The following is an 11,910-nucleotide window of genomic DNA, read 5'->3' as shown; positions in this document are numbered from 1 at the left end:
ACACCATGGGAGATGATGAGCTCTTTGCTCTTTTTATTTTACATGTATATTGCTAATTTCCTATGGTATATATGCGATTGGGAATTGGAAAAAAAATGGAATAGGTGTGTGCGCATTTGGTTCGTCCATCCACATTCTAATTTCTAAAGTTGAGTATACGTAGCTACTTAGTACTACAGTCTAGTGACGTTTCTCTTCACTTGTAAGTGAGAGTTCTTATGTTCGATTATCACCAAAACTAAATCCAATTACAAAGTTCAAACGAATTAGATATGTTTGACATGAAAATTAAAGATATTAATTAAAATTTGTATTGATTGTGTAATTAATGTACAATTTTCGTGAAGATTTTCAAGTGCACACAAAAACCGAATACGTTAAAGTCACATAAAACAATGATATTTGATTAAAAATGAGATAATTGTTGAACGACTCTATAAAAGTATAGGTCTAGAATTTAGAGATTCAGCTTAATACGTAAAATCATTAAATTTAAATAATGAAGTTTGACCCATTAATTAGATTGATAAATCCGAATATATTGAGCTATATTTTGAATAATCTCAAGTATATGTGTGTTCGTTGTTACATATTTGTGAGAAATTTACCATGATACTCAACGTATCAGTAACTAATCACTCACATGAACATAATTAACTTGTACGCATGCGCGTAATTCATCCTAGCATATATATATATATATATATATATATCGACTCATAGTTATCTGGGAAAAGTGAACAACTATATATTTATGTATGTAGAATCTATTGTAAGATGCACACATCATTAGCACGGTTGAATAAGGTTCTTAAGATTATCCCTTCTACCTTATCAAGTATAGAATCATGACCAATAACCTTCTTGGACAACAGATCCAAAGGTGAAAGAACCTGCAACGTGCATGCATGGAAGGGACACATAAGCCTCTTTATTTGATGGAAGTAAATATGCTGTAATTGACAAATTTTAACATCTAGCTTTTAGCTGTGATTATATTTTGGAACTAACCTGTTCCTAATTGCTAAATTACAATTGGGAATCTTTGAAATTAAAGGGACAGCAAGGAAAGCTGCTGTAATTGGTAGGGTCGTCTATCCAAGATCCCTTGTCGTTTCATGCAAAAATGATTCCAAATTCCAACTATGCAGTTTTATATATAATTAATATGGATTGGCCTTTATACCCACTCAGCACAGGCACTCACTCACCACCTCTTATGTTAAAGGAGAATTTTCAAATATTTTGCACTCAAAATTCTCTGTGACTTTTCTGCAATCCATTTCATTTGTTGATACTTAGCAAAATAATTTATCTTCTCAATAAGAAAATAAAAAAAATTAAAGATATATTAAGTAAGAAAATCACGTTTCACTTAAGCTTCATTGCAACGTCATAATGAGGGTTAAAATCAACTTTATTAAACGGGAAGAAAGAGTTGGGGCTTAATTTTTCATGTATGGCAATGAGAGGGTGCCAAAACGGCAAATGTAATTTGCTTTTTAGATGAAAAGCCTAGAGAGGCCAACTGGACATTTTTTTTAACAAACGATATTATCTACATTAGGAGGAGGGGTGGCTTAGCCTTACAATGGGTTAACAATAATATGGTTCAAACTCGCATTTGACGAGAATCAAACCTAAGACCTCTAAGTTACAAGTGAAGAGAAATACCACTAAACCGTAGTACTAAGTGACAATTGATCATATTTTTAAGTACAACATATATTTTACATTAAAGAAAGGGGAAAATTGGTCATACTTTTTGATATTTCTAGAGAATGAATAATCGAATCTAAAAATTGTGGAAGAGTAATATTATGGGATTACTAATAGTTAATTAATTTAATCGGTGTTACTTAAAATTCTGATTGTGTGGTTACTAAATGTTTTTATAGTGTTGATATTAACTGAATCATTATGTTTATTAAAAATATGGTGATATCATTTTTCACTTGTAAGTATGAGGTTTTATATTTAAATCTTGTAAATCACAGTTTCAATACAATTGATTACATCTTATTCTCAAACTCTCCATTCTTTAATATATTTTATATTGTTATATCATAAAACTTAGGAGATAGTATTAAAAAAAAACTTTATGGTGTCCATATATATTCTCTATAAGGGTATGCTATTAACACACCCCTTTTTACTTCTCACACACCCCTTGTTAATTTCTGTCCGTTGATCTTCTTCAATTTATCCGACGGTCAAAAACTAAAAAGATGTGAGAGAAGTAAAAAGGGGTGTGTGGATATCACACCCCTTCTCTATATATACAAACCTATGCCTTACGTACTTGACATCATCAAACCTCTACTCTTTTGATCAAAGACTTTAAGCAACTGAATGTTTGAACTTTGAAGACATAGCTACACCAATCTAGGGTTTGCCAAGTGAATGGTATGCACAAACCTTTTGTTTTGTTTTGTTTTTTCTTTCTTTTTTCTCTGTTTTCTCAGAAAGACAAAACGAAGTTAAGATCGTGAACGTAGCACTATTCCTTCTATCTTGTTATACTTTAGTCGATTTCTAATGGAAGAAAAAGTTAAGTTTGATTGGAATGGTAAACAAATTCCCGTTGTCTTCAACGATGCCTAACACCGTCCATTCGACTCATCTGTTAATTTGTACTAAACAAGGACAATAGAAAGAACAGACAAATGTGGCAGCTATCTATTTGCTTAGAATCTTAAGTTGTCATATATAGTCGGGTACACATAAAAGGACAGTCCACTCTACGGTAGTGTGAGGGTTGTCATGCCACTGCTATCACAATTAAATGTTCACGGGTTTTTCTTTTTCCTTTTCATTCTTCTGATCGTGTTTTTAGGGTTTCTTTCCAATTTTTCTGGTTTATTCCGATCCCTCCACTTTTAATCAACAAGTTTGTTTGAACTTGCAAGTTGCAAAGTGACATGAACCACAATATACATGTTTGAAATATCAATTTACAGTGCGCTAGAGCTAGGGTTTTACCAAAATGGCGTGTCTGTATTTTTGGTAGTCGGCCGTGTTACAAACTTTTTGCTGTCGTAACATGAATATCGTTAGTTGGTCGAATGTCGTAAAGAGAAATATCAATTAATGTTACATCCGATCTTTTATTGTGTTTCCTTTGTGTTATGTTTTCTCGATTGAAGTGGTAGGCCTAAAAAACAAATATCATCCATGGTCCTTTAAAGTACAAGGCAATTATTGAGTGAACCATGCATGCCCAATCCTATAATATTCGAAGCCCGGGTTGGCCCTGAGTATTTAGGGGCTTTGTGCAAGACATAGATGGAGGTCCTTCAATTTTTTTTAATGTTTTTTTTTTTTTAATTGTTTTTATCTATAAAACTAATATATTACAAGTTATTGCAATGAAAATGAGTTGTTTGATTGGCCGGTTTTTTTTTTTCCTTACCTTCAAGGTCCTGAGTTCGATACATGTTGGATGCGTTTTTGTTATCTCCTTTTTAAGTTTACAAATTTGCAAAAACTTAAAAAATTAACAAAGCAATATCATCGGGATTTGAACCCAGCACATGAGTTACAAGGTTTAAGAACTAAACCAATAGCACTAGAACCATAGATATGATTGTCCTTTGCTTCTAATTTATTTTATATGCATCTGTATACATGTAATGAAAATTTGACGGTCTTCCGAATCGGAGACCATGTGCGGTGACACCTTTCGCACATCTCAAGGCCGGCTCTGTTCGAAGCATAGCACATGCAATCAAAATTGACTTGCTAGTATATGATGGCACTTTTAGATTAAAAAACGCAAGCCAACCACAAGTTCCTATGGACACCTGCAGTGTTGAATGAAGATAATGCCTCACATGAAACAAAAAACAATTGCAATTTGCGAGTATCTGAAAAGAAAAGAAACCTGCCAAGAACGCTGTCTTGGTCAACTTGAATCAATCGAACCCTACATTTCCAACCCTATTCAAAAAGAAAAATCTATAATCCCCTCTTGACTCTTGTACTCTTTTAATTCGTTTTGGCAACTTGTTTCTACTTGTTTTCGATCCGTAGTTTCTTGGAAATTTAGGTCATTTTTGTTTGATCTTCATGTCTGTTTGCTGGCGGTGGCTTTTGTTTTTGAGTAATACTAAGTATATTAAATGTTTAAATTAAATTTGCAAATTAAATGGTTTGTTACCAATTAAAAATAAGCACGTTAATCAACATTTAAGTAGTAACCCAATTATCAATTTTCATGTCATTTAGTTTGCAAAATTTTGTTTACAAATTTAGTCTCCCTAGCATTACCCTCTATTTTTATGGCTTGAGCACCAAGTTTTTGTAGTCTTGTATATGTATTTGGGTATTACGGTTGGTCTGGTTTGCTGTCGTTAGCAAGTGATAAAAAAGCTTCTGCGTACAACTCAGAAACGCGTAGCCATGATCGAATGAGAGAGAGAGTTGATGCATTTTTAATATCAAGTTACTTATAATTGTCATTATTTATTGTTAGTGGGAAATTAAGATGATTGTCATTATTTGTTGTTATTGGAAAATTAAAATGTATTCTTTTAACCTTTCATTTTATGTATCTCTTGTAACTCTTTTATTGTTAATTTGTGTTTATTGCTCTATTCGCTAAGGTTGGTTTAAACCTATAATTAGTAGCATTTTTTTATCATATTTTTATTTATTATCCTACTGCTACTACCCAATTTCTTCTACATCAATTATTCCCCATTCTTCCGTCTTTTTGTTTTTACTTACTAACCAAAGAAGAGTGTTCGTGTAGTGGAGCTTTGAACTCTTCCTTTTGTGTAGATAGGTTTGAGTCATACAATGATTCAGTTGGGCTGTTGTATCCTGGAGGGGACGTCAAGTCAAATGATATAATGTTGCATCGGTTAGTGGATTTTCTCAACTACAGTGGGCTTGAATATCCTTCAAGAGAGCGAGATACATGCGCCTCAGCCTAATTGTCTACGTGCTTCTTAGAAAAATATTATAATTTCCTTGGAACTTTTTCTAACAGAGAGCAATAAAACACGGTTTTTGGCTAGGGTTGTCGGGATTTCTGCTTGGGCTATAAATAAAAAATAAGGCCTGTTATGGGACCTATCTATTTTTATTTATGCAAAAATCGCATGACTTTGGCCCACCAACTTTGAAGTTCAAACCAAGGCTCGAACAATCATCTCATTTCTCTATAACATGTCTGGGGGCTCGAACACGGTTTACTCTGACAGTGTTTGCCATGCATACAACTAGAGCCTGAAATATCTTACCCCTTAAATGCATACATATGCGTCATCAACACGCTGGGATCATTACCGCGATTGTGCGCCTCAAGAAACATGTGTACTAGAGCCCGAAATATCACATCTCATTTATAAAATCACGTCTTTACGACCCATGAATCAGACCCACCTTTTGTTCTTTTCAAAAGCTTTTGGAGATCGAACCAGATGATCGAATTTTGTGAAGAGATTCACCCAAAGTTTTTAACCATATTGACTCATCAATACAAATTTACTATTACACGTGTTATTTTTTTAATTATTTGCAGGAATGTTTGCGTTAAAGGTTCATCCATGTCGAATTCTTTTCTTTTTCTTCTATCAGGGGAAAAGTGTATGATGTTTTTTTGGTGAAATAATAACTCCCTAAAATCTAATTGAATCCAAAATCCCATACACAGGGTTAAATACATTATAATCTAATTATCATATACTCCTTTTTCATTGAGAAACTTACTTAGGACTCGTTTGACAAGTGGTTTTAAATGATTGAAAACGCTTTAGATAAAATGTTTTTGGAATCAACCTTAGTAAAAATGCAAGTTAATTCTAAAAGAACACTTGAAGTGTTTTAAACAAAAAACAAAAAACTGATGCTTTTATCAGGAAACACTTCAAATACTTTTAAAACCCAAAAATATTTTCTATAAAATTGCTTTCAGTCATTTAAAAAGACTTGCTAAGCCATCCTTACTCACACGGAAAATGAAAAGCCCAAGCCATATTTTCAGACTTGGGTTTCGTGGTGGTAATACACAATAAGCAAACCCAGGAGCCCTGACAACCATAATGCAGCCCACAATTTATTTTTAACTTTACTCACATGGCGATTAGGCCCAAATAATCTGGACTTTGAACCTACGTGAACAGTCCGAGTTGCTATATTTGTACAATCTGGTCCACCTAAAGACGTGCCAAAAGCTCCCCTCGGAATTTGGCAAGTCACTCAATATATGCAGAAAATGCATGCATGAATTAATGCATGTCTCTTACTTTGTCTAGCTACGTTCATATGTTTAAGGTTGCTGAAAACCCTAACATGTACCTGTTTACATGGATATTTAATGTTGGGTTTAGTACAATTGAAAGCTCAAGAATGCGAAAAACAGAAAGGGGTTGTGCTTGGACAGTTGGAAGTCCAGAAGGAATTTAAAATTATCTTTGACAACGAATAGGCAGCAAGCCTATGTGAGAAATGACAAGTGACAGAGGGCAACTCACCCTCAGCAAAAAACACTTTTTCAAAGTTGATAATGACTCATCGTGCTCTGGAAGCCATCACCAAAAGGGAAGACTTGGACAATCGGGCTAGAAAAGTCTACAAAAGCCATGAAAGGCACGAGAAAAAAAACGCTCTCTCAACCAATCAATCAAGCAACTCTCAGTTCACTCAACAACAAAAACAGAAAAAGCTCTAGTTTGTTCATCCCTTATCCCTTTCAAATTGTAGGTCCATTGTAGAAAGTTCTCTTTCGTCTAGTTTTAGAAGCTCTGCTACCATTTCCCTTGTTGTAGTTCCCTTTAGTAAACCTCGTTTATATTTACTTTTCCAAGATTTCAATCACTGTCAATACAAGGAGAGGTGTCTGCAAGAGGATGAACCCGACAAGGTTGTAATCTTGACCGAATCTCTTTTATTTGTATTTATGTAGAATAAATTTGTTATTTCTATATCTTTAATTAAACTTCATGTCAACTAATTCCGTTCCAAGTTTTAGTTATGATTAATCATGTTAAACTAATTACTCTTGTTTCCTTGCCATCGGCCTAAGCTAATAATTAAGGAATTAATGTAAATGACCTTGAACTCCTTTGTGAACGAACATATGATGTTATAAATGAAAGTCCTTGATCAAAAGGCAAGAAAAGAACTTAATGCAGACTTAACCTATATGTGAACAATCCCAATAATACAAGAGGTTAAAGTGACTTGTAGCGCAAGAAATCGATTAATTGAACAATCAAGTAAACAATCTGCTAGACAAAAAGAACAGTGGCATGCTCATATCCATGTTAGTTTCGATTGTGAGCTTTAAAGCCTAATAAAGGCCCCACAAAGGCACCATTCAAACTAACAATAAACGTATATTGCAGAAGACTAAGCAACAAACCTTGCCCGACAAGCAAGACAATGAGAGTCATGCGAGGGACAGATCTAGCCCGAACATAATTTTGGCACGTTCGGTGAGACCTCTAGCTTGTAATATTGCATGCCAAAACAAAGGAATGATCGAACGTTTAAGTGGAAGGTGGAATTCGGACAGTCTCTTTGCCTGGCGAAAACATACATGACAGATCAGCTAGGGGATTTTCCTTCCCCAGTCAGTCCTAGGATCATAGAAAGCCCAACTTCTTCTTTTGAGAAGTCTGAAGGAAAGGTGACTAATGAAGACTTGAAAGCTATTATGATACATGTATTAAGGAGTATGGAGAAGATCTCCTTAGAGACCAGAGGGGAGGTTATCAGGCTATGTTCTTTGACAGAAAAACTACAGAGAAAATTGGAGTTGGAATACTCTTCACTAGGGGAGGAAGCTGCCAACCTTGGAGGTCCAGTGTTGGATCTAGAGAAGGAACCTTTTCTTCCCCAGTTTCCTTTGTTGGGGAAGAAAGAAGATAAAGGGAAGATGAATGAACAAATAGGAACTAGCAACCAAATAGAAGTCAGAGACGAGCCATAAGAGTTGCGCTTGCCAGACCCCTTGTCACTATTATTAGAGGTCAATAAGCTATGAAGGCTAGATGTGATAAAACTTGGCATGCCCAATCCATGTGAGGGCCCTAGTACTAGAAGCTTGCCCGTTGATGGAAAGAACCCTCCACCCTATTGACCGTCACCATTTGTTAATAAGGGAGGATAAGCTAATTGGAGGTAGCTTGATGCAATGAAAGAAACTTTCTCGGGCATATATTATGGCCTAAAGTGGGGAAATTCCTTTTCCCAAAGAATAATGTGGCCAATCAGCAACTTAGGAATGAGCTAGCAAAGCTAAGGAGAATGGAGATACAAAATGCTCAACCTCAAGCCTGCCCAATGTTCAAAATCACCTACCAGAAGCCTTATTCAGCATATATGGATCCCTATTAATTTCAAGATGCCTGTTTTTCCAACCTTCAGTGGGGAAAATTGCAATGTGTCTTTTAGAGATCACATTTTCAAATTCTTAAAGTATTTATGGCTTTTGAAGACAACCCCAACTGCAAATTAAGGTTGTTCAGGAACACTTTGGTAGGATTGGCTTCCTAATGGTATTCTTTGTTGCTTCCTAATTCCATTGCTAATTAAGGGCAGATGGAGATGGCTTTTCACAAACAATTTTATAGAGTAGAGCCAGAAATGACCATCAATGATTTTGTAGAAGTAAAGCTGTATGAACATGAGTCTACAAGGGACTTCATAATGAGATTCAGGAGGACCAGGATGAGGTGACAGTTCTTTATCAATCATGCTTAACTTATAACAATTGCACAAAAGGCTTTAAGGTTGCCTATGAGGAAGAAATTTCATGATGTACAATTTAATTAGCTTCAAGAGTTAGTGATTGCAATTACTAAGTATGAGAAGTTGCTAATAAAAGAACAGCAAGTGAAGCATTCCTTTAAAACACCCCCATTTTATAAAAATAAAGCGCTAATACATCAAGTAAAGTTTGAAGGTATGGAAAAAGGGGAAAGTAATGATGGCTTGGGTGAAGGAATAGAGCTGTGTGCTGCAGAGATGACTAATCATTTCAAGCCTTTGACAGTGAAACATTTAGTTCAACCAATTAAAGATTAGAAGATCGTGATGAATGATGGGGGATTTGTTGTTATCAATCCATCAAAATATTAATCATATTCTTTCAACTTAACCAAGGCTGTTGACATCTATGAAGAGATGGTGAAGGCCCGAGTCATCTTGCCTGACATTACCAAGAAGATGCCTAAGCCTGAAGAATTAAGGGGAAAAAAGTATTGCAAGATTCATTATACTTTCAAACACTCTATCACTAATTGTGTGCAGTTCAAAGACTGTATCTAAAACTTGATAGTCAAGAGGAAGTTATTGCTATAGGGTTTAGAGACTGTACCAAGAAGATAACTAAACCCTTATTGCTAGAAAAGTCTCAGGCCAACATGATGATTGACACAGATTCATTTCCTAAAACCCTAATTAATATGATAAACCTTAATTGGGTAGAAAGGATAAAAGGGAAAGCTACCATGAATATAAGATGAGAAATGAGAGGTACAAATAGACCTACGAAAGGTAGTAGGAGGTTGCTCGATAGGCCTCAAGCAACTGTGATCAAGGGAATAATATTGCATAGTAAGTGCCAATGCGAATGTGAGTTAGAGGTGCCAGCACCAGGTACCATTATTGACTAAGAATTAGCTAAAAGGAAGGAGAGAAAAGAACAAAAAGTCCTCCACCAGTCACATAAAGGAACATGAGCCCAAAGCCACTAGTCACAAAAGTAAATTCAGCTCGACTTGGCTGAAAATGGTATGTAGTAGGAAATTATGGAAGACATGCGAGAGAAGTGGGGGCATATATGATAAGAAGGGTGCAGAGATAGCACAAAGCACATATGAATTCATTACAAATCCATATTGTCTCATAAAGCTCTGTGAATGTTAAGATTGAAAAGTTTGTTTAGGGTAGTGAAAGGCAGCCGAGCTGGAGAAATAGAAAGGAGATGGAGAAGGCTAACAACAAGATTGTGGGAGGAGGAGAACATGTTCCTCAGATACATCACCCTAGGGAAATACATGGTATTAAGAAGAATGCAAAAAATTATGGTTATGATACCTACACCAGGTTGGAACCCAGAGCCTATTTGTTTTGGAATCATATCTCTGAAAGAAGGGTACCTCCACCACCACTGGAGAGTATTCATTTTGGGACTCCCAAATAGCTACTTGATTTCAACACAGTGGAAGAAGAGGAAGCACCCGAGTTAATGTTAAACTAAGAAGCCCAAGCTTGGATGGATCAGTTTCTATGCCAAATTGGAGATAAGAAAGAGGGAGCACCTGGACCTTGCAACTTTCATGTTAACATGACTTATGTATTGTCCTCTATGTTTTGTGTTGAACCAGATAAACCAATCGTCATGCAAGAAGATTATATGTCATAAGAACCAATGATGGCCATTGTGAACCTTGAAAAGACTAGCAAAGAAGAGCCGAAGGTTGTCATCTTGCCCGACCCTTTGCAAAAGATGCTCGAAAGAATCTATACTGATGAAATAGTGTTTAGAAAGCCAAATTTGTCATCGGCAAACCATTTAAAACCCATTTATGTGACAACTTACTTGGAAAGGGTTCATTTCAAAAGAATATTGATAGATAGAGAGGCAACAGTCAATGTGTTACCACTTAAGCAGATAAAGAGGCTTGCCAGAAGTGAAGAAGACTTTATCCCAATAGTCCTCACTGTGTCTAGTTTTTTGGGGGCTATTACTAAAACACATGGTATAGTGTCTTTAGAAGTGGATATGGGGTCCAAGAAGATCATGATGACATTTTTTGTAGTATACAATAATTCCACTTATAGGGCTTTATTGGGAAGAGATTGGATACACCAAAGCTTGTCCATACCATTTACGCTACATCAACAAATTGTTGTTTACCATGAGCTAACTATTGTCGGGCAAGGGTTCTGGGAAATAGTGGAGGCATAATCATTACCATTTTTCCCCACTGCCAATATTGCTGAAGCCAACTTTTACAACCCTAATGGCAGAGTGGGAGGAAGGAAGTTCTGGCACAAAAGATAGTTAAGAAGGAAATTTTTTTTGAAGAGTGTATAGGAATTGCTGTACACATGGTATAATGTATATATGACCTAGATTGGCCTGATAATATGCCCGAAGCCCCAATGACGATGGAGTTTTTGTCTACAGAGCCCGACAAGCCAACACCAGAAGTCCAATACCCCTTAGAAATCATTAATTTGGGGAATGAGGAGGATTTAAGGCCAATACAACTTAATAGCTTACTAGAACTTATAATAGTTGATCTTTTGCATGAGTTCAAAGATTGTTTTACGTGGCATTATACTGAGATGCCATGATTAGACTCTGAGTTAGTAGAACATAGAATCCTATAAAAGAAGGTACAAGCTGATGAAACAAACCCTAAGAAGGATGTCAAGATAGAAGAGAAGGTTAAAGAAGAGATTGAGAAACTTGTGAAAATAGGCTTTATTAAACCTGCAAAGTATGTAGAATGGTTGTCAAACATTGTACATGTATTGAAAGTTTTAACTAATGCCATTTGATGTTGCGTGGATTATAGAAAAATTAATGAAGCAACGCCTAAAGACGAATACCCTATACCCATGGTTGACCTATCCATTGATGTAGTCGCAAAACACAAAGTGTTATCTTTCATGGATGAAAATGCTGGATATAATCAGATAAAAATGGCTAAAGAGGACATACATAAGATGGCATTCATGTGTCTTAGACACGTAGGGGCTTAGGAATATGTTGTGATGCCATTTGTGTTGAAAAATGATGGTGCTACATATCAAAGGGCAATGAATGCTATCTTTCATGACCTTGTCTGGCATAGCATGGAGGTATACATTGATGACATTGTGGTGAAGTCTAAAACTGAGGAGCAATACTTAGAGGATCTTAGACAAGCTTTACTAAGAATGAGA

The sequence above is a fragment of the Malus sylvestris genome, chromosome 16, assembly GCF_916048215.2.
Source record: "Malus sylvestris chromosome 16, drMalSylv7.2, whole genome shotgun sequence".
Lineage (NCBI taxonomy): Eukaryota > Viridiplantae > Streptophyta > Magnoliopsida > Rosales > Rosaceae > Malus > Malus sylvestris.
Note: the sequence above shows the minus strand (reverse complement) of the source record.